The 24,189-nt window shown below is 47.3% G+C and overlaps 1 protein-coding gene across 1 annotated transcript in view; it reads left to right on the forward strand.

Moving 5' to 3' along the window:
- Positions 1-318: 318 nt before the first annotated feature.
- The window catches only part of PC (pyruvate carboxylase), an 86,386-nt gene continuing 62,515 nt past the window's right edge, over positions 319-24,189 (forward strand). Inside the window, exon 1 of the mRNA XM_074230962.1 lies at positions 319-374. The gene's annotated coding sequence lies outside the window, so the exon portion shown is untranslated. The remainder of the gene's footprint in view (positions 375-24,189) is intronic.

A 24,189-nucleotide genomic window follows, 5' to 3' on the forward strand; every position in this document is an offset into this window, starting at 1 on the left:
CTCGGCAGCCCACGTGGGAGCCCGGGGCCGGGAAAGGGGCGGCCGCCGGGCGGGGGCGGGCCCTAGGAGCCGCGCTGGCCATTGGCCGGCTGCGCCGGGGACGCGAGGGCGGGGCGAACGCGCGGCGCCAAGGCTTAAATGGGACGGACGGGCGGGGGCGGGGCGGGGCCGGCCGAGGGAGCGCTGAGTGGCGGCGAGCTCCGGCCAATGGCAGGAGGGGCCGGGCGGCGGCGGCCAATGGCGGCCAGCGGGGCGGGGCCTCCGCCGCAGCAAGTTCGGTTGCGCGGGGCCGCAGCGCCACTGTCAGTGGCGGCGGCGGCGGCGGCGGCGGCGCGGCGGCGCGGGGCCGGCGGAGTCCTGGGTCTGCGGCGGCGGTGAGTCCCGGGCTCCTGCGCGTGCCCTCCCCTGCCCTCCCCTCCGCGCCCCCGCCCTCGGGGAGCGCGCGGACGTTTATGTAAGGCGCGCATGGAGGCGGCGCGGCCCGGCGGGGCTCCGAGGGGCGGGCACACGCCCCCCAGCCGGCGCCCCACGTGACCCGGCCCCCGCCCCCCGCCGCCTCCTCTCAGCTTGTCCTTCTGTGGAATGGGCGCGGGGCGCCCCCGGAGGACGCGCCGGTGGGGAAACTGAGGCCGGGGAGCGGACCCCTCCCCCTGCGGCGCGCCCCTCGGGCCGAGGCCCCTGACCCGCAGACATTCCTGCCCCAGCGCCCCCCCCGGCTGCCCCCCGACCCCCGTCACCGCACCTTTGGCCCCGGAGGAAACTGAGGCACCGCCGCCCCCACCGTAGCCACTCGGCCTCTGCACATGGGGGCGCGGGGGTCTGTGGTCGGCAGCCCCCCCAGAGCGAAGGCAGCATCCATCCCCGAGGGAGAGCCTGCAACAATTCGGTGCCAGCAGCATACGCGGGGTGGGGGGGGATCCGCAGCCTTTGGTGGGCTCTGAGCCTGGTCTTCCTGGAATAACTTCCTTGTGGACTGACCGTGACCTTGGCCTTGTCATTTCCTGTCCCTGGACCTCCAGTCTTCAACAACAAATGTCTCTTTGGTCAAGCCTAGGCCCCACCTGGTCACTGCTGGGGCCGCAAACCCCGAGGGTCTCTCCTCCCAGACTGCTTGTTTTGGGGGGGGGGTTAGCCAGGGTAACCAGACAAGCCATTCTCTGCTTCATTTCCGTCTCACCTGCCCTGGTCACTTATGGGGCCGGGGTCTCCGGGCAAACAGAGACCGCGTCAAGACCCTCCAGGACTGCCACTTCCTCTGGGGCCATGTCCAGTCTTTCTGATTCATACGTGGCCCTGGAGGAGAAACTGAGGCACAGCCCCCCAAATCCAGCTGAAGAGCATGTCCTGGCATCGCCTCTCTGATGTCATGGTCTCCTTTGAGAAGGAAGGACGAACTGATGACCTTAGAGCAGATGATTGTCCAGGTTCTTGGGCTCTCCTGACAGCTCCCGGCCCAGAGTCACTTCCTCTTAGCTCTGCACCTTCCTTAGACACCCCCCCCCCTGCCAAGGGCTGTGCTGGGGGACAGGGAGCCCCTTTCACTTTGTTAACCCATACCCCCAGGCACCCCTCCAGGAAGGCGGACTCAGTCAGCCACTGTTGTTGAAAGATGCCGTCCCTTCCCGCCTCCTTAGAACTTTGCCAAGGTGTGCCAGCCTGGGCACTGTTGGCTCTGAAGAGGAGCCCATCCCATCCACCCTGGTCTTTTTGATCTCCCCAGATTGGCCCTCTGGTGGGGGAGATGGTCAGGCCCACTAAAGGGGCCACACTACCCTGGGAGGGCCAGGCTAAGATAATTGGGCTGGGGTTGGAGGCCCTGGCATGTTTACTTGGCTGGGCCCTGGGCCAAGGGCTTTGAGTGCCAGCTAGGACCAAAAACAGTCTGGAGTGGGGGGGAAGGTGGGACATGACTCGGTCTCCCCAAGAAGAATGACTGGAAGGAGGAAATAAATTATGAGGCCCACATGGCCTTAGGCTCCATCGTACAGGAAAATGATCTGTGAACCCCACGGAAAGTCCTCCTCTTAACTCACCCCTACGGGGGGGGGGGGGGCAAAGAGCATTACATTTGAGCCTAACAGGAATACTGTGTGACCCTAGGCAAGACACTGAACCAGTCCATGCCTCAGTTCCTCACCTGTGAAGCGTGGCTCACCCTTCCCTCCTAGGCATCAGCTGAGGAGCAGGAGATACAAGCTATGGTCATCCTTGCTACAGCCCCACTTTACAGATAGGGAATCTGAGGCATGGAGTGATTCAGTGAACTTGCCCAAGGCTGGATTTGAATACAGGTCTTCCTGACTCTGGTTCCTTTCCAAGTAATTCCTGGGGGTAGGCACCATCTGATCAGTGAGCAAGCTTTGCCCATTTGTTCTACCTCTCCTGTCAGAGCAGATTTCAGATCCGTCCATCCTCTGACACCCAGCTCTGGTCACGCCCCTCCCCATCCTTGTTTTCTTGGCATTCAAATACAGCCTCCTGAACTTGGCATTCAAAGCTCTTGGCTGCTTTCCGCCCCAGACCAGCCTCCATCCCCTGGGGCTGGAACTTCTGTCCCAGGTGAGCCATGTTCTCTTCATCACTCACTCCTCGTGACTCTTTCTAGTTTTCATTGTGCTTCTCCTCTGTCTGTGCTGGATGGCGCACCCTCTTCTCCTCTCCCTCCATACTCTTGCGCTTGGTGATCTCATCAGTACCAGGGACTCTGGCATCATCTCTTGGAGTTGAGGCTTCCCTCCAACCCTCTCTGCTGACCTTGGACATCTTTCAGTCAGCTGACACCCTAAACTCATGTCCACAAGAGAATTTCTGATTTCATCTCCAAGCCCTTCCCTCTCTCTAATTTTACTTTGCCTGTCCAAGGCACCACCTTCTCTCTGGCTTCCCAGACTTACTATGCGGGTGTCCATTCTGCTTCTCACAATCTCTTACTCTTAGACAGGTGTTCCCATTTCTGCTTTTATGTGTGTGTGTCTCCTTGGTCCTGCAGGCCCCCCTCACCCCCACCTGGACTATGGTAGTGGCTTCCTGGGGAGGTCACAACATCACCTACCTCTCCCTTTAGCATTCACTGGCTTGCTCTGCTCTCCAAGAGCAAATAGAAAATGTTCTGTTGGGCACCCAGAGTTCACCCACCCCGCTTTCTTTACCCTGGTCTTCTACTTTGTAGAATGCATTGTGAAGGGCTTGGTACCAAGCCTATCAAAACAAATAGAAGCCAAAGACAGTCCCTGCCCTTAGGGAGCTCCCAATCATCACACAAACTGGCTATAAATGATCTAAGATCCTTAACAGAATCACTGGGCCCTCTGGGGGATGGACACAGTCCCCTCGGAAAAGATGGGATTTTAGTTAGTTAGCAGGGGAAGAGGGCAATGAGGAGGGAGAGGCTCCCAGCTGGAGAAGATGCTTCCAACTGGAGGGTCAGCCCAGAGGTGGGAGGTGTAGAGCGGCCTGGAAAGGAAGGAAGGCGGGAGGGCTAGGGGATGCCAAGCAGCAGCACTTTGGATTTGATCCTAGGGACCCTAGGGAGCCACTGGGGCTGATCCAGTGGGGCAGGCAGCTGCCCCCTTCCCTGGGCTCAGCCTCCCCGCCTCAAGGGGCCAGCACTTCTCACTTCATTTCCCTTCATTTTGCTTTTATCAACGTGTGCCTGTTTGCCACACCAGATTGGAAACTCTCTGAGGCTGGTTTTTATCTCCATCTTTCCAGTTCTAGGAGTGTCCACCTTGTAGTAGGCACCCGATGCTTGTGTATCGAATGATAGGAAGTGGCAAGCAGAACAGTTCCTTTAATAGCATCATGAAGGAACATCTTGACCCACAGTAAGGCTGGGGAAGGGTTCAGCTTGTTCTCCCCTCTCCCACCCCCACCCCACTCTGGGCAGGCAGTTCACAGACTCAATGGAGAAATTAGAATCACACTTTTTCTTTCTTCAGATAATGGTTCAGAAAAACAGGGATCCCAGAACCTAAGCTAATCAAGCGCCACAGCCCAAGAAGCAAGGATTCCTCAGTCACCTGAGGTCTTCTGGCTCATAGCAGCTGTTTCTGATGGGAACAAAAATTCTGAGGACCCTCCCCTCCCTGATGGATTTTTTCCTTGATTACGCCAAAGAGGCCACTTTCTCGCTGCTCTACCAGCATTGCCTCAGTCAAACTGAGAGCTGTAAAAGACTTAGCTTAAAAAGACCAAGGTCTCCCACTCCATCCCCAGGTCTCCTGATCCACATCTGACCACTGAACCCCAGAAGAGTGAAGCTGGGGGCTTTGCCAGCACCCCCTCACTCAAATCCAATTCACTTCCAAGTCATGACATCACCTCTCTGATGTCACAGTCCTCTTCAAGAATGAGGGATAGATGACAAACAAGAAAACAGTTATGTCGGCGGGAGTAGCTGAGCATCATCCTGTCCAACAACTTTCTCTGATCTTGATGATGAGAGTGTATATTTGTGGGGCCTCATAAAGCTTGCTAAGCTATTCCAAAACATTTTCTCCACTGCACCTCTAATGTCCATCAAGGTGGAGAATGGAGGAATTATCACCTCTGTTTTACAGAAGACCAAACAGGCCCAGAGAGCCTTGGGGACCTGTCTACAGAGGTAGTGTTGTATTTGACCTCAGATCCTCTGCCCTCAGAGTCAGCATTCCTTGTGCCTCACTTCCTCTCTGGCTTCTCCTCTGCTGAGATACTGCCCTATATTGTAGGTTTAAGGAGGAAGAGACCCAAGGTCTACCAGCAACTTAACTTAGAAGGAAAGGGTTTGGGGCATATAAGTGGCACAATAGATAGAGCACCACCCCCGAGTCAGGAGGACCTGAGTTCAAATGTGGCCTCAGATACTTAAAATTACCTAGCTGTGTGGCCTTGGGCAAGTCACTTAACCCCATTGCCTTGCAAAAACAAAACAAAGGAAAGAGATCCTAGCTGGCACTAGTGGGCAGCATGCCTGCTACAAATCATCCCTAAGCTCCATGCCAGGAACAACCCAGAGTCTGCCCTAGTGCACAGATCTTCAGTCTTTGAAGGCCTGGGGAATGGATGCTAAGACAGGGATACAAATATTGAGTTAGTACCAACAGTCCAAGCCATGGGGGAGCCTCTGAGCTGCTCCCAGTTGGGGCCATCCCTCAAATACAGTACTTGTAAGGAAGAGATCCCTCTGTGGTTCTGGGCATGTTGAGCCTCAGAGAGCCAGTGGTGGGAGAATTTAAAGAGACAGGTCTCTATCCAGTGTCTGTCAGCTTTGAATATTGGGCTAAAGTGTTTGGAGTCTATCTTATTCTTTTAAAAAAAAATTATTTATTTTTAGGGGGCAGTTAGGTGGCACAGTGGATAGAGTGCTGGCCCTGGAATCGGTAGAACCTGAGTTCAAATCCAGCCTCAGACACTTAATAATTTACCTAGCTGTGTGGCCTTGGGCAAGCCACTTAACCCCATTGACTTGCCATAAAAAAAAAAACTAAAAAAAATTATACTTTTTTAATATTCATTTTAGAAAAATTGAGTTCCCAATTTCCTCTCTCCTTCCAATCTCTCCTCCACCCTTTGAGAAGTAAGCAGTATATCAACTATATAATATGTGAAATCATGCAAAATATTTCCCTCTTAGCCATGCTGCCAAAAAAAGAAAAGAAAGTGAAAAAAAAATCTGCTTCCATGTGCACTCCATGCTCATCAGTTCTTTGTCTGGAGGTGAATGGCATTTTTCATTATCCGTCTCTTCATCATCTTGGTTTTGCTGTTTCTATGTAAACTGATCTCCTAGTTCTGCTCCCTTCACCTGGCATCAGTTGATGCATCTCTTCCCAGGATTTTCTGAGAGCATCCTGCTCGTCATTTCTTATGATCGTCAGAGCATCTCTGTCCTACACCACACCCCAGTCAGCCATTCCCCTGTTGATGAGCATTGCCACCTCAAAAAGAGCTGCCAGAAATATTTGTGTACGTGTGAGTCCTTTTGGTTTTACTCCGATCTCTTTGGAATCCAGACCTGGTAGTGTTGATGCTGCTGGGCCAAAGAGTGCGCTCAGTTTTAACAGCCCTCGGAGCACAGTTCCAACTTGTTCTCCTCATTGGTTGGACCAGAAGGCCATTAGTGTCCAAGTTTTCACACATCCCCTTTAGCATTTGTCATTTTTTTTCTCTAATCAATCATGATCTGAAACATTTTCTCATGTGACTGTTGGTAGCTTTGATTTCTTCTGAGAACTGTCTGTTAATAGACTTAGACCGTTTTTGTAGAGGTAATAAGAAGCTTGATGGCTTGTGAGCAGAGATGGTATTTGTTTGGCCATGATGGGCAAGGCAGACTGGAGGGCAGAGAGCCCAGAGTCAGGAAGCCCAGTTGGGAACCTGGGATGAAGAACTTGGGTGAATTTGGGTGTCAGCTGTGGGCATCAAAAGGCTGGGCCTGCTCCAGGAGGCCTTGGGCAGACCCTGGGACCTGGGACTCCCTCCTTGGGTGGGTAGGGTCAACTTTTCCCTTTTTTCCTTGCCATATCAGCTTTGTTCTTCCTCAGGTTAATGCTCTTGACACGGCCGAGTGTTCTAAGCACACATTTCCTGGTGACATCAGGGGGCCTCACTTGTCGCTCAGCAGCAGGGAGCCCAAGGGAGGCCAGACTTGACCCTAGCCTGGTGCCTGGATGAATCACCTCAGCTGGTTTGCCAGGCCTGTCCCAGGGTGTGTGTCTGTCTGTCTGTCTGTCTGTCTGTCTGTCTGTCTCTCTCTCTCTCTCTCTCTCTCTCTGCTGGCACTTCTCTCTGCCCCTGGGGGAGCTTGCCGTCATTATTTTTATTAGGCTATTTAAAAAGAAACTGGGATTCTGATTGTCCCACTTTGCAGTGATCTTGTGGCTTGTGACCATTCCCTTGATCTGTCCCTGCTTGTCCTACCAGATATAGCACTTGGCTAATAAGACAGCGGCTTTCTAAGTGTCTTCAACCTATTGGGATCTGCTTTTCCTCGAATCTGACCCGGCCTGGAGTCCAAGGGATCTAAAGACTGAGAGTCAGAAATGGGCCTCCAAGACCCCAATCTAGAGGTCTGTGCAAGTTGCACAGCTGTGTTTTGTCTCCTCTCCATCCTGGGAAGCTCTAAGATTGGGGAGATTTTAGTCCACCAGGGAAGGGGGGGGGGGAGAGGGAGAGAGAGACAGAGACAGAGACAGAGAGGGAGAGAAAGTCAGAGAGACAGAGAGAGTGCAAACAAACATGAACTCGTGGGCGTGCGTGATCTTTTAGATTCCAGACCGTATAATCTGATTTTTTTGTATTCTGTGATGTCCCTTTGAATGAGGAGGAGAGTGATGGGGATTTTTCCCTTTCCATTTCATGGCATTGGGGAATAAAAACCTTAATAATTACTTTATATTTATATCTCTTGGACTTAATGTGTTAAAAGCACGTTTGTGCCTCTTACTCCGTTTGATTCTCACAGTTAGCCTTCCTCCCGGCAGTGGCCCTTTGGGATCTCTTCTGCTAGAAAGGTCATTGATGTTGGGGGGGGGGGGACTGAGTCATCACAAAGCTCCCTTCAGTTTCTGTGGTAATATGGTTTGCAAAACCCCTCCCCCTCAGCAATGTGAGGAGCTTTCTCTAAATCTTTGGTCACCTCAAGGAGCATTGTCCGCTCTTGCCCTTGGCATTATCAGTCAAGAGGTTGGCTAAGAAAAACTGCTTGTGAATTTGTTTTGGGGGGTGAGTCTTGTTTTGTTTTTGTTTTGTTTTAGAAGGGGAGTGTGGGGCTGCTAGGTGGTGTAGTGGATAAAGCACTGGCCCTGGAGTCAGGAGTACCTGGGTTCAAATCCTGTCTCAGACACTTAATAATTACCTAGCTGTGTGGCCTTGGGCAAGCCACTTAACCCCGGTTGCCTTGCAAAAACCTAAATAAAAAAATAAACAAACAAACAAATAAGTAATAAATAAAAGAAGGGGAATGGAACCGGCCCCAGCCCAGCTTTTGTTCTGATGACCTCTTTAGTTCACTTGGAGGCCCTCTTTCTTCTGAAGGCAGGAAGAAGGCCATTCTGACACCTGTCACTGAAGACATCTGGAAAATTCCACTCGCCCTGGTCTGCTGAGTCACGCCTTTTCCTGTTGTTGGCCGAGCTAGTGCGTGGCTGACTTGGAATAGGCTGAGTGTGTGGAACTCCCTCTGTCATCTGTCACTGGTCAGATGTGCCCAGGCCTTGGAAAAGCCTCAAGCCCCTCCTGACCACAGGATCACTGGAGATGTCCAGGCCTGTCTCAGTTGACTTTGAGAGATGTTTGGGAACCAGGCAGAAAGGACAGCTCTGGAGTCAGCACCTGGGCTCCAGCTCTGCTGTTGCAGCCTCAGTTTCCTTATCTGAAAACTGAACTGCTTAGACTGGGTAGTCTCTGAGTTTGCTCTCAGCTGCAAAGTTGGAGCTTCTTACACATACCACACACACACAAATACAACTCATTTGCATGTCATGACATCATCTTTCTGATGTCATGGCCTCTTCCAGAACATAGGACAAACAATATCAAGTCTATGAGTAGAGAGTGGTGAAAAGGGATAATCTGAGCATTTCTTCTCTCCTGATGGTGTGTCCCACACTGGCCTAGTGGGGGAGAGGGAAGCCCTCCAAACCCCCTGAGGGGAGGCTGACTGTTTTCATCCTTCTACACGTCTGCTTACTCACTATTCAGAGCCTTCATGCATCCCGGCCCAAAGGCATTCTGGGCTCCTCAAGGGAGGCATGGGAAGGATGCTGGGGTGTCGAGAGAAATAACTCATCCTTTGTAAAAATGAATAAAAATAATCAGAATAGTTTACCAGGTCATCTGAGTCCTTTACTAATTTGTGACAGGGTAGAAATCTCTGCCTAGAAGGCCCCTTCTGCTGGGCAAAGCCTCTAGAGCTGTAGGCAAACCCGCTTTTCCAGAAGGATTGGGGAATTGGATTAATAGGCGATAGACCAGAAAATCCTTTTTTTCCATTTTAATACTCTTTGAAAATCTTGGTCATGTGTATTACTGTACTTTGGTGCCTTCATCTGATACTTTTTTGGCTGCCATAATTTTCAGGTCAGAAACTTGAATTTCTGAATGGGCTTAGGCAGGATGATTACTCTGAACATCACTTCTGTGCGGGGAAGATGGAGAAGTTTGCCCAAATCTGCACTGATTTCATGGTGGAATGAAATGGAAAAGTATTGTTTTCTTGTTTCCAGTACTCTGCTAAGCACCATGGGAATGCAGATAGAAAATGAGCAGCTTTTATTTTTAATATATAGTGCATGTGTATGTATGTATGTATGCATCTTTTATTTATTTATTTATTTATTGGGGGAGGGCTTACCCAGGTATCAAGTATCTGTGACTGAATTGGAACTCATGTCCTTCTGACTCCAGGGTCATTCTCTAGCCATTGCACTACCTAGCTGCTTCCAAGAACTCATCTTTTAATTGGAAAAGGTTATAGCTTCAGGGCAGTAGGCAAGGCCTGCTGGTTCCGAGGCAAGTTATAGCAGGGTAGATGATGATGTCTAAGGCAAAGTTGGCAAGATAAATGATAATACCAGCTGGTCTTTAGGATCCCAACCAGGTAACGCTGAATTGGGAGTTATCACCAGGAATCTAGAGGAGCTTGGAGTGAGCAGCCAAGGCTGGGACTGGGGATCTTTCAAAGAGATCCAGCCTTCTCTCCTTTCTAGTAGTGGCAGACTGTTGTGCTTGGGGCCCCTCTTCTGCGCTCATCTGGCTAGGACATAGCCTGGAAATTGGTTTTTAAAAAGCAGCCCTTTTAGATATACGTTTATGTTTCCTTAGGATTTGTGTTTTTAACCTGTTGGCTTTTATTTTTTAATAAGTTTTATTGATGCCTTTTGCTTTTTACCTCATCACAATTTCCTCAAGTATCCCTCTTCTTCCCTCTTTCAGAGAGCTACCCCATATAACAAGAGTATTATTAAGGGTTTTTTTTTTAAGAAGAGGAAGGGGGGGTTAAAAATCAAAACTGATTAATACATTAGAAAAGTCTGAGAACGTGCTTAGTGTGTAGTAGCTGTGGACCTTCAATAAAGACAAGGTTGGGAATGTCTGGTCCTACTTCTTTCAAGTCATAAATTGTCTTTATCATTTTGCAACATTCATTTTTGCTTTTTTATTTTTGCATGTGGTTCTTTGCACTTCCATTGTTATATCATTGTGTGTCCAGGCAGTGCTGTAATAAATGTTTGTGCCAAGCTATGTGACCTTGGACTTGTCATTTCCTGTCTCTGGGCCTCAGAGTCTTCCTTGAAGGACAGACCATCTCTTTGGCCAACTATTGGGCCAGAAAGCCTTCCTGGTCTCACACTGCTTTGGGGCCATCTCGAGTCATCCTGTTCCCTATCTGACCACTGGACCTAGATAGTTCTGGAGGAGAAAGTGAGGCTGGGGACTTTGTGGGGCTCCCTCTTCATTCAGCTCTAGTTCATTTGCAAATTGTGACATCCTGTCCATGATGTCATCATCCCCTTGTAGAATGAAGGACAAATGACAGCAACCAGAGTATGTAGTGTTTTCTTGGCTCTGCTGAAATTTCCTTTGCATCAGTTCATCACATGTATTATTTCTTAGAACACAGGACTATTCTATTCTATTCATATACCACGTTTTGTTTAATCATTTCCCCAATCAATAGACATTGACTTTATTTACAGTTTTTGCTATCATGTAGAGTTTTCTATAAATATTTTGACTTCTATGAGGATGTTTTTCTTGTCAATAGCCTCCTTGGGGTATAAGGCTGTCATGGAATCTCAGAGTCCAAAGGTAGTCACTTTATTTGCATAATTCCCTAGTTTCCACAATGGGCATACTAGTTTGCATCTCTCCCAGAGTCGTATTAGCATGCCTATCGTTCCACAATCCACCCCCCCCCCCAACATTGACTGTGGCCATCTTTTGTTTGTCATCTTTGCCAGCTGGTTTATGAGGAAAAATCTCAGAGTTGTTTTGATTTTCTTTAGACTTTTTGATTAGTGACTTGGAGTATCCTTTTATGTGGACGTCAATACTTCGAATTTTTCTTTTGAGAATGGTTTATATCTTTCGCCATCTTTTCATTTGGGGAATAACTTTGTAGAAGCTTTTCAGTCCAGATCCATATCTGGCTCCAGAGGAAAAAGTGAGGTGGGGGACTTTGCCCAGCACCCCTCATTCAAATTCAATTCACATGCATGCCATGGCATCACTTCCCTATGTCATGGTTCTCATAAGAAAACAAAACAGTGTCATGAAATCAAAGTCATCTATTTTATCTTTTGAGAATGCTTCTATCTCTGGTTTGGTTAAGAATACATAAATTTCTGTACAAACAAAATACACCTATAATAAGAAGGGAAGTAGTTAAATGGGGGAGGGGGAATCTTTGTATCAAATTTCTCCAATAAAGTTAACAATTAACTTGCTGTACACACAAATACTTTTCCCCAGGGAGAGGTCTGTGATCTGATTCTCTTTTAATTTTTTCTAATATGAAGGTCACGTATTCATTCAGAAAATATTACAGAGAGTGGTGTGAGAGGTTGATCTAAGTTTAATTTCTGCCAGATTGCTTCCGGTTTCCCAGAAGATTTTTTTTTTTAAATCAGGAAGATCTTTCCCCAGAACTTTGTTTTCTGCTTTATAGGATACTGGCTTGTTGGATTCCATTGCTTCTGATTTTCTGAAATCTGGTTTTCCCATTGAGCTCCCTCCATTTTTCAACCAATTCCAGATTGTTTGGGGGCTGCAATTTTATCAGAGGTGGAGGTCTGGAGCCTTGGTTTTTTAAAACAGATGGGATGGTGACAGTCCCTGTGATCTGTGGGGCTGGCTGAAAGTCTCATGGACAGGTGAGATAGGCATTCTGACTTTCTCAGATATTATGGTGGTTCTGCTTCTCTTTTCTTCTCATTTTTCTATTTTATTTTTATTATTTTTATTTTTTTACATGACACCAACTATTAGGACATAAAAGTTCACATTCAAATGCAGAAATGCAGAATAAACATAATAAAGGATCATGGATAGAAAGATTAAAATTATTTGAAACAAAATTACCTAATCCTAAAAGATGAGATATCAAAAGACAAGTTAGAGACAATCAATAATTTTAGCCAAGAAAATGTCAGTTAACTAAATAATGTACCAAAACATATTGCTTGATGGCAAACCAATTCTTTTTTCTTTTTGTCTATATTTTTATTTTAATTAATTATTAAAATGACATCCATATTTTCTTTTTCTTCTCATTTTAAAAAAGCTTTGGGTTTCCTTCAGAACAAGATGCTCATGTGCTAATTGCTCTTGTCTTTGTGAAGAGATCGAGGAGAACTCTGGTCCAGATGGGAACTGAATGGGAGCTCTCCCCTCCTTGCTCAGTTGGAGGGGTGAAGGGGGTGTGGCCCCTCCCTGTCTGGTGTGCCTGCCTGCTGTGCCCACCTGGTGTCCATGGGGCCCCTGGCTGCTCGACTCTTGCCATCTATTGAGAGGCCAGCCTCGCTCCAGGGCCTTAGAGCGACTCCTAAGTTGGTTTGCCCCCTGCTGTCTCCGAACTCACCGAGGGTGTCTATTCTGGGGGCCACCTTCTGGAGTTGCTTCAAGCTTCTCAGCTCATGAGCCATCTGGACTTTTTTGTCGACCTGATGTGTTTTTCTGACCTTCACTTTTGCTGGTTTTCAAATAGTCGATTGCTATTTGTCAGGCTCAGCCTCATGCCTCTGGGTGAGGCAAAGGATGGACAGGAGAAGGTGGAGCCTGAAGGTGGGGAGGTCTTAGGAGGTTGTTGCAGCCATGCTGGACAGACATGATAAGGGCCTGGCCTGCACAAGTGCCAAGGACCAGAGAAGAGGGAATGGCAGGGAGATGTTGGGGGAGGCTCAGCTAGCCTTGGCAGCTGACTTACCGCCAGGGAGCGGCGAGGACAAAGGTGACTTTGAGGCCATCTTTTTCTAGGGCTGAGTGTCCCACAGTGATTAATGAGGTCCAGGGCTACCATGCCCATTCCCATGGAGAGAGAGCTCCTCTGTGCAAAAAAGGGGAAAGGCGAGAGCAGGACACCTTAGGCCCCTTTCTTTCTGCCCACCCTCGTTTTAGGGCTTCCAAGCTGAACCCTAGGAGAAGCAAGGACACCACCAGCTCAGGATTACTCCTCTAGGATGAACTTTAGGGTCTGGCAACCCTTTGTCTTTATGGAGGAGGAGTTGGGCCAGCCTGGTCTTAATGGGACTTGGTGTTATGGAAGTCTTCCCAAAGCCCTGGAAAATGGGGAACCTGGTCCCCATGGAGACTGACACAGAGCTGCAGGAAGGCCTCAAGCCACAATACTGGACTTTTTGAAGAACTCATAGTTCTTTCACACCTCCTCTCCTTTGACCCCCGGATTCATTGCTGATAAAGTCAAGTGACACAAGTCAGGGCTGGGTCAGCAAAAGCCTTGGGACCAATGAGAAGCTCTTTGCTGAGGAAGGAAGCCCAACAGTGAAAGGGGCTCCTGGCCAGAAAGAGTGAATGGTCTGACTCCAGGGCCCTGTGAGAGGAATAGTAAGCAGATGGCAAGGCGAGAAGGAGGCAGGGCTCAAGAAGCTTCCTACTTAGAGAAGGAAGCAAAGACAGACAGAACAGGGAAGCTTCTGGGCCAGCTCAGTGCTTCAGGCCAAGGCCTGGTGAGGAGGCGGGGAGGGGAGAGGGAGAAAGCTGAGTAGGTGCACTGGGAAGGCTCTTGCCAAGGTCCCAGGCCCAGGAGTTTGGGTTGATTTTATAGCCTCAGGTGCCCCCTTTCTGATATGACTTCAGGACAAGAACACCGGACTCGACCCCCCCCCCCCCCATGAGGTCTTGTCATAGTGATCCTTTGTGGAAGTTGTGGGGGATAGTGTTCTGTAGGAGTCACGGCAATGGGAAAAGTCTTAGAAACAGAGCAGTGCAGGCATGCTAAGGGCGAGTGGTTTTTCAGCCCCCAGATTGTTTTGGAGGCAGCTAAGTTGGCACATTAGGTAGAGCGCTGATCCTGGAGTCCAGAAGTCTTGAGTTCAGATTAGACCTCAGACTTCCTAGCTGTGTGACCCTGAGCAAGTCCTTCACCCCATTTGCCTCATCTGTAAAATGAAGAAGGAAATGGCAAATTACTTCAATATCTCTACCAAGAAAACTCCAAATGAGGTCATATGATTGAAATGATTCACCAAAACTGCTGCCCAGGGCAGGTCTTCAGTTTTGCCAGGGGTGGCCATTTCCATCCACATGCCACATTTATGTCTCATTCCTCGTGGGTGACCAGGCTGCTTGCCACTGCCCTTCTGTGACTTTCCAGAGGGGGAGGGAATCTTTGACAGTTGCTGTGGTGGATGGAACATGATCCTGCTATTTGGTCAAGGAATGCCAAGGAGCCTCCTCAGCCTAGTGAGGGTGGTCCCTGAGCCCCAGACCTGTGGACCCAGACACACCCCCACTAAGGTGTAGAAGTCTGTCCACCTCCACGGAGAAGCAAAAGAGGGTGGAGGAGAGGGCTGAGAGGGAGGATGATCTCAGGGAGAGGAGGATAATCACCAGCAAACCCAGGGGAGGGTTGGGAATAGAACTGAGAACTAAAATCTAAGGGACGCCCCCTCAATCAGGAAGTAGCTGAAGAAGTCATGATCGGTGAATGCCACATGATCTATGAATGTCACAGGATAGTATTTCTCTGTAAGAGGAGAGAACCCCGGGAAGTCTGGCCTCACTAGGTCAGTGAGCAGACCAGGGGAACCGTTTCTACACAGATTGCCTTTAGGGGACCTCTATTAAAGTGTGTTCCCCACCTTTAGTGATAACTGAGCTGCAGATAGAAGCAGAAAGGACTGGGCAGGGACACTGGGATTCATTTGGCTGGACCCTCTGGGTTTGGGTGCATGGAGGAGGGTAGCAATAGTGAAGCCAAAGAGAGGACCACCATGGACACAGTGTTTAAATTCATCTAAGAGAACAAAATTTCAGGAGAACAGAAAAGCAGGATAGTTTGGAAAGAAACATAAAATTTATTACCTACTTTTTTGGAAAAAGTAAGTAATCTAAAACAGAAGCTCGTTATTTCATATACAGTCATCATTTTGTGTTTGTCTATGTCCACAGAAGTGCTTGAGGTTTGGGGTGTTTGTATTCAGAATAAAAACAGCTAAAATCTAAAAATACTGGATTCCAAGCTCATTTATTCAGTTCTCAGAGAGGCCGGAAGGCTTTTCCTTCTTAGAGCCAGCCCCCAAAGCAGAGAAGTGGTGGGTGAGCCAGGCATGGTCTGCTGCCCACTCAGGCCTGCCCACTGGGTTGCATCTCTCAAACTCATCTGCTCCCCAGCTCCTCTTCCACATCACTTGAGACAGGAACCTCATCTCCCTATTCCCCAACTCCAGTCTTCTCCAGGTTCAGCCGGGCCAGGTCCTTAAACCAATCTTAAATCAATCAGCACTTAGTATGTACCTACTATATATGCTAAGAGGAGGAAGAGATGCCTTGCCTCAGGGAACTTACCACTGGTAAACAAAAAGAATAAACAGGAAATAATTCATAGTGAGAAGACACCAGAATTGGCATCTAGTAAAAGATGGGGTTTTAGTTAGGACTTCAGACAAGCCAGGGAAGTCAGAAGGTGGCCTTGGGGAGGGGGCGGCAGTTCAGATCTGGGGCACAGCCAGAGAAAATGCCCAGAGCCCAGAGATGGAGGGCCTGGCTCAGAGGACTAGGTTACAGAGTCAAAGAGCACATGATGGGAGTTAAAGGTGTACGAAGCCTGGAAAGGTGGGTTTGAAGACTAAACAGAGGATTCTACTTTTGCTCCTAGAAGCAATCAGGAGGCCTTGGAGTTACCTGAGGAGGAAAATGTTGGGGGACATGGTCTGACCTGGGCTTTAGGAAAATCCCTTTAATGGAGCTTTCTCCATTGAGGTGTCCTGAGTAACTCCTAGGCTGGGAGCCTGAGGAAAGATGGGGGGAGGGAGGGTTTTAGAGTGGAAGATGATAAGATCAGTTGTGAACATATTGAGTCCTAAGATATTGAGTGTCCAGACAGTTGGAGATGCCTGAAAGATCGTTTAGGGATGGAGGTCAGCAGAGAGATTGGGGGAGGAGAGGTAGCATATAGATAGAGTCATGAAATCCATGGGAGCTGTTGAAAATCACCAGATGACCAGGGGAAGTAGTCTGGAGGGAGAAGAGCAGAGGGCTGGGATCAGAGCCTGGAGGGACACCTACAGGGACAGCTGGATGATGATATCCAGCAAAAGAGATTGAGAAGGAGGGGGTCAGAGAGGGAGAGAATGAGACAGAAGAGGAACAGAGGGGGATAAGTGATGTCCAAGATTGCAGAGAGGCCAGGATGATTATGGACTCGATTGGGCTGCTAAGAGATAGGCAGTCTTCTTCATGATAGGACTCCAGACCTTTCCTTTTTCCTGGATGGCCACTTCTGTGTGTTCTCCAGCTTATCACTGACCATAATGGAGTTTGGGGAAACCATCAGAAGGTACTGGAGTATTGTAGAAAGGGTATGGAGTCTAGAGTTGGGGGACTTGGCTTGCAATGCCACACCTTCCATCTGAGTGAGCTGGCCTCAGTTGGCTCATCTCTAAAATGCAGAGGTGCAGACTATGAGAACTCTTGGTACTCCCCAACCCTGGAGACTCTTCCTTTGGTAAGGCAACTCCAGGGTTCATATGAAACTCACAGTCCATGCTCAAACCTCCTAGATATTTTTTAATCAAACTGCTCTCTAACCATGCCTCTCTTCCCTTGTACTGGGTCTTTGGATACAGGTTAAGACTTTTGAACTTAGGAAGACCTGAGCTCAAAACCAGGGCCATCTCCATATCTGGCCAGATGTCTCTGGGGAAGAAAGTGAGGCTGGTGACTTAATACAGCCCCCTCACTCAAATCCATGACCCTCTGATGTCTTAGTCTTCTTTGAAAACAAAGGGCAAATACCAATAAGACTTTATAGTCTGTTCTTTTTGGTCAGTCATTTGAGTTGTAGCCAACTCTCCATGACCTCATTTGAGATTTTCTTGGCAAAGATCCTGGAGTGGTTGGTCATTTCCTTCTTCAGCTCATTTTACAGTTGAGAAAACAGAGACAAACAGAGTGACATGACTTGCCCAGGGTCACACAGCTAGATAAGTCTTCCTGACTCCAGGCCCAGCACTCTTCTCTATTGAAGCACCACCTCACTGCCCACTTTAGATCATAATTGATATATTACTTGCCTTCTCAAGGGGTGGTGAAGAGACAAGAGAGAAAGAGAGAATTTGGAACTCAAAATTTTAAAAATGAATATTATAAAATTTAAATGCAGTTGGAAAATATTAAAAAATAAAATTTAAAGCTATGTTTTTAAAAGCATTTATACTGATCCTTACTCAATTTCATGTTAGATTCAGCCTGAGCCTGTCAGATCTTTTTTGGATCCCGACTCCATTATCCAGAACGTCAGTTGGCTCTCCCAGCTTTGTCTTACTCAAATTTGTTGAGCGTGCTACCTCTGCCTTTACCTAAGCCCAGATCCTTGAGGCTCACCCCTGGAACTCTCTTGCCAGCCAGCAGTGAACTAGTCAAAGCCAATCCGACTATGTCCACTGCAGTTCCCTGACCTGATAGTTTAATGTACCTGTCAAAAAAGGGTCTGCTCAGCTCATGTCTACATGATCACTATCCATCCCCATAAGACTCCATTTTTACATTTTTTCTGGATTTGTAGTCAAGCTCACTAGCCTAATGGGGAACTGATCTTACAGATGGGGATCTCTTCCCTTTCTTCACTAGGCCTGAGCTTTCTCTCTTTTACAAACTTCCAAAATCCCTAGGAGGCTCAATAATCACATTCACTTGTCTTTTCAGCCCTACCTCCTTCTTCCTCCTTCCTACTTGAATATCTTCCTTTTAGCCTCCTTCGCCTTTCTTCCTTTAAGATCTTCAGATGATCAGTAACTAGTTCACCCCCTAAGATCTCAGGTGTTCCTTTTTTAACATCCTAGATTGTCTGATGACAGGTAGGTTCTGAAGATACCTTTTTTCCCTTCTCCTCTTAGGATGTTCCTCTATTATCATGCAGCTTCCAATGGATCAAAGTTACTTTTTTTTTAGGTTTCTCTTTCCTCTTGGGTTTGCATTTGAAAGTCCCTACTCCACTTTGGCCTTTTCATCAGATAGGATTGAAAGTTCTCTAGCGGTCCATTCCACCCCCACCCCTAAATAGAGGAATATATTTAGCTTTGAAGACAAAATTATTCCAAATTTCAAGTCTATATATCTTTTGCATTTGGGAATATCATATTATGAAATATTGTCTCTTCTAAGAGAAGCTTCCAGATCTTGTGTTATTTTCACTGGTTCTGGCTGCTCATAGGAACTCTGATATGACATGGGAGCCCAATGATATTCTTGGTTCTTTTTCTTCAGAGTTCTTCCTGGATTTGGAGGCAGAAACACTTGAGTTCAGATACTGAGTAGCTGTGTGACTCTGGATAAGTCCCTTAGCCTCTCTCAGCCTCAGTTGCTTCACCTGCAAAATGGGAATAATATTAGTACCTAGCTCTCAAGGGCTGTGGTAAGGATTAAATGAGATGACATAGAAAGGGCTTTGCAAATTGCAGACTCCTCTACCAATAACTGCTGTTATTTTTCTTAATAGGCTTGGACAGTTTTCATTTGTGGCTTCTGGAAATTTTACATGCAGACTGTCCATGGCTTTCTGAATGATCTTTTGTTGGGTTTGTTGGTGTTAGTTGTTTCTGGTGTCCTTGTTCTCTATGGGACTGCCGAGCTCCTCAGGGAGCCGTTAGTCAACCCTTTGCTTCCTTGGCTGCTTCTGCCCCTTCCCTTTCAAGATATTCAAGGAATCCTTGGGAAAGATCCATTTTTTCCCCCTCTTATGCTTCTATTTGTAGTTGGGAAGAAGTTTGTCTCTTCTTTTGTGCTGGGTTTGGGGTTTTCCCACACTCCCTTTTTTTGGTTAGCACCAGATTTCCTGACCCTGGGCCTTTGATCTGCTCATCTCTCTAGCTTTAGATCTTAAACAGGGGCTTTGTTCTGCTCCCGCCCCCCCCCCCCCACTGTGTCCCCAGGATGACAGCCAGAGTTAGGCTCCCTGGGTCTGAAGGACCTGGTGAAGTAGGGACCTCCTGTCCCCACTAGCCTAGACTCAGCACTTTACTCTTGGTGGGCTTCTCTGCCCTCCACCCCACCTTTGTCCCAGACGAGGCTGGAGGTCTTCCTTCCAATACCCTTTGGCTTTTCTGCCTGGTTTTCTCTGTTGTTCTAAAGTCCACGATCCACAGCAGATCTGGAGAATTTGAGGTTTTGTTGGACTCTAGGCAGGCTGCTCTCTTGGCCAGAAGTGATCAATTAAGTATTGAATTTCCTTGTCCATCCCTGGGTTGTGTTTTCAGGAAGACAGAGTTAAAGTCTGCCACTGATTGACTGTGTGACCCTGAATGAGTCACTTAAACTTCTCTGAGCCTCATATTCCTTATTTGTAAAATAAGTGAGCAGGACCAAGGCCTTTGCCAGCAAGGTTATCTTTTGATTAAGATTCCGGTTGAGCACAGTGGCTTTCCAGGCCCTGGGCATCCCAAGTCCCCACATCTGTACCCTAGCCTAGGCCTTTTGCCTTGGTCACTGGTTTTGACCTTCTTGGAAGACAGAAACTGCCATCCCTTCTGAAGCTTCTATGGAAAAGGGGGAATCCTGTTTCTCTTTGAAATCTTTTTATAAGAATGATTCCCAGGGTTGGAGGGAGCATCCAGGATACCTGAGTTCACATCCTGTCTCAGCCACCACCTAGCTGGGTGGTCCTCCCTTCAAGTGAACAGCTCTGCCCTCTCAGGTGTGTGGTGAGGATCCAAGGACGGCAATGCCTGTGAGCGCTATGTAAATGCTCACTTGGTTATTAGTTTTTATTTAATTGCACTTTGAGGGTGACTAATCACTTCCCTCATGACACTGGGAGGTAGGCAGCTTGACTGTAGTTATCCCCACTGTATAATTGGGTAAACTGAGGCACATACAGTTAAGTGAGCTGTCCATTAGCCCTAGCATCAACTCTGAGATTCAAACCTTAGACTTCTGTTCACTGTTTGGCCAATGTGTTCTGGGCTGATCCTTGATCTGCATGGTCTTCTTTTATATTTTGCTAGATTGTGAGCCTCTTGAGGGCAGGGGCTCTTTTAATTATCTCTGTATCTGGCACCTTGAATTGAATACAAACTTGTTTAAATAGATAAATTGCTCCCCATACTGGGCTGCCTAGAAGGCAGCCAAGATGTTCTAGCAATCATATTATTGATCCGTGGCCTGCTGGGACCCCCATTCTTTCCTGCACAAGGGCCAAATTCACCTTGTTTTGGGGCTAGAGCCTTAGTTGGGACCCTAGTGCCCAAATGGAGCCTTTCAGCTTGTTCTAGCCTCCTCTAAGAGATCAGAGAGCTGTGGCCATCCAGGCAGGCCTGCTTTCATTGAAATATGATCCTCAGCCCTAGGAATCTCCAAGCTTTCTCGGTCACCCACCCAAGTCCTCCGCCTTCAGCTAAGCAGACATTAATCCCCTGGCCTTCCCAGGGCCCAGCATCAAGGACTATAACCTCTTTGGGGGCACGGAGTTGGAACAGGCCCTAAACCGACTTTGGTTAACGCTGAGAAAGAAATGCATGTGACAGAGGAAATGTGTCTCAGTTCTTTTGTCCTTGGCTTGGCCACTACTGGACCACGTCTACTAGTACATTGTTTCTTCTAGATTGGGACACAGATAGTATAACAATGACAATTTATGGAGGAATGAAGGAAAATCTTGCCTTCTGGTGCTTGTGAAGAAAGAAAACCACCCCCTGGAAGATGAGTTTGCTTTGAGAGCCTCAGAAGTTTTCTTCTCACTCCTTCCCCCAGCCTTCCTGGATATCTGACCAAAAAGAGCTATTCCCGAAGCTCCCCAGATAACAGACACTGCCTAGATAATAGCTCCTCTTACAGAGGCTTCACAGCTTGCCGCTGGCCTTTAATCCCTACCAAAGATACCTCCAGGGAGATAGTACAAATATTCTTTCCTCTTTCCAAAGGAGGAAACAGGCTTGACCAGTTGAAGTCCCTGGCCCTAGTCACACACCTGAGATTCAAATCTGCAAGGCCAAGAGGTTTTCATCATTTTCTGGCTGCTCCTTTTTGGTGGTGAAGCCTGTCAGAGCTGGGCCACTGCTAGGAAGGACCCAGAGTCCTTCTGGGCTCTGGTAGGACCTCAGGGAACATTTCTCTTGAGCCTGAAATAGACTTTAGGAAGGGACTAAAATCCAGGAGAAAGGGCAAGCTTGAAAGAATGGAGAGAAGGGTCCCGAAGTCTGGCATCTCCATTAGGAGCATCTTGTAGAGATAAATCTGGGGCCAAGTATCAAGGCTCTTGACTCAGACTTGTCTGGTGTTGACTTCTCTGCCCTCTCCTCATGTGTAAAGTGAGCCTGGTCATTCAAACTCACATTCACAGCTCACTTTCCATGGAACAGACTTCTTCTATTGGAAAAAGGCCACAGCAGTGTTTGGGGTCAAGGGGCTCTACCCAGGACTTCATTGGTCTGGAGAAACACTACTCACCATCCACCAGTTACCTTCTCTGCAACTTAGTGTCTGAAAGAATTGTCCAGAGCACAGAGAGATTAAGTAATTTGCCCAGGGTCATACAGCCAGGAAAGTTCCCAAGGCTGCCTCTCAGAAAGACAAAACCAACACATAGCAATAAGTATTGATAAAACTCAAAAGAAAAAGAAAAACTACCCAAACCAGGCATATATGGGTCATGAGGTCAGTCTCATGCCATGAAGGAAGAACATCCCAGGACCATTAGATCACAGTGCAGAAGGAGCATTCAGCAGGAAGGATCCATATTTTGGAAGGGAAGATCCCACTAATCCATATTTATGCAGGTTGGGAGAGTGCAGCCTTTAGATAAAGAAGTGAGAATGGGCTTTCCCAGATCAAACCACAGATCTATGACTGGTGTCTGCTGATTGACCAGGGTGCAAAGACCCAGAAAATCCTTAGGAAAATATTTGGATTGTGTATATTTTTTAAAAGGGAGTATGAAGAGGCAGCTAGTACCACAGTACATAGAACCACCAGCCCTGGAGTCAGAAATTCAAATTTGGCCTCAGATGCTTAATTTTTACTTAGTTGTATGACCTTGGGCAAGTCACTTAATTCCATTGCCTTGCAAAAAAAAGTGTGTGTGTGTGGGGGGGGGAATATGAATAAAGGCAAGACCAGTATAAGCCAGATCATTGCAATGAGAAATTGTGCATGGATTGGTAAGAGTTGTTCCCATTCCCAGGTGGGCTGCTTTGAAGGTGCAAGTGAAAATGAAAGTAGGCCTAGAGCTGACATTTACCATCATGGGCCCAGATGAAGACATGGGTGTGTTAAACCCCAGGTCAGATGAGAAAAGATGGCTAGACAAGTAGATTGTGTGGCATCACAGAGCCCTCTGAGCCTACATTTACAGTTGAAGACAACTTTGAGGCCCCTCATTCTACATCTCAGGAAATTCTGTTATTGTGAATTTATAATTTGTGAGGTTGTGATTGTCTAAGGTCATACTGGTAGTGTGGGACAGAGCCAGAATTTGAATCCATATCCTCAGATTCTGGATTCCTTCCTGCCATGCCCATGCCACTTCTATGTGTGTATAAAAATATAATTGTATAAGAAAATGAATCCATCACTTGTTCATTTCAGCAGGACAGATTATCAAAGACAATTCTAAAAGACTTAAAATGGAAAATAGCATCCATTTCCAGAGAAGGGTTTGTGGAGATTAAATGAAAACTGGAACTTACTTATCTTCAGTTCTTCAAAGCTGTCTTATATATATTTTTTCCCTATTGTTTTTCTTTGTTTTGATTTGATCCTTCTCTCACAGCATAACTAACATGCATCTTTGTTTAGCGTGATTATACATGCATGTATGTATGTTGGATTGCTTTCTATTGGGAGAGGGGGGAGCGAAGGAGAAAAGTGTAAAATGTAAAATGTAAAACTCAAAACCTTGTTGAAAACTATTGTTCTAGGGGCAGCTAGGTGGCACAGTGAATAAAGCACTGGCCCTGGAGTCAGGAGTACCTGGGTTCAAATCCAGTCTCAGACACTTAATAATTACTTAGCTGTGTGGCCTTGGGCAAGCCACTTAACCCCATTTGCCTTGCAAAAACCTAAAAACAAAAAAAACCCTATTGTTCCATTCAATTGGAAAAATAAAGAAAATATTTCATAAAGATAAAAAGAAACAAAGTAAGTGAATCCATCTCAGAAGATAGAGATGCAGCCTTCTCTCAGCTCCCATGTTGTTTTTCAAAGGCAGGAAAGTTGTTAGTTTAGTTGTTAAGTTAGACACTTCTTTGGCACAGGGCAGTTTGGGGAGGATAGACACTGAAATAGGAAATACTTTGCTCTCCTTTTATGATATGGCTGTGATGGAAGGGATGGTTGGTGCCATCCTTGACCAGAATGGAGCATAAAGGAGAGGAGATCAATGGAATGGGGTAAGACAGAGGTTGCGTGGTATGCAGGCCTAGCCCTTACTGTCTGGGCTGAAAGGGCCTGACTTTTAGGAAGGTGGTACAAGAAAATATTGGCCCATTTTTAGATGGAAGGAAACTACGGCTCAGAAGGGAAGTATCTTGACCCTAGAGGAGAAAGAGGGGTTCAGATTCCATCAGGTTTGAGGTTGGCACCAGGCCCAATTCTGCTTCCACAACAATTGAGAAACACACCTCAAAAACATCATGAAGTTTTTTATCAAGCTATGACGCTTTTGGACCAGAGGCGTGCTTTGAGTAGTGAGATTTATCTTCTACAGCGATAAGGTCCAACCTTTCACACTTCTAAGAGGAAAAGGACACAGCTATTCTATAAATGTTTATTTTTGTGTCTAATATGTACCTTGTAGAGGAAGGCAAACAAGAATTTGAAATTGAGATTAGCCCTCTTAATTGCTTTGCTTAGCTTAATGCTGAAATTAGTTTATAATCCACAAAACCATTTCAAGGAGAGTGTCGATAAATGCTGGTGACTAACCATCCCCAAAGGAGATAAGCCATGTCCCTGTGATAGGAGAGACTTTACAACAACTCACCTCTGCCATTCCCTCAAAGGGAACTTAAGGGTAACCAGTTGGGAAATGTTCTG

This window comes from Macrotis lagotis, chromosome 3 (genome assembly GCF_037893015.1).
Source record: "Macrotis lagotis isolate mMagLag1 chromosome 3, bilby.v1.9.chrom.fasta, whole genome shotgun sequence".
Classification (NCBI taxonomy): Eukaryota; Metazoa; Chordata; class Mammalia; order Peramelemorphia; family Peramelidae; genus Macrotis; species Macrotis lagotis.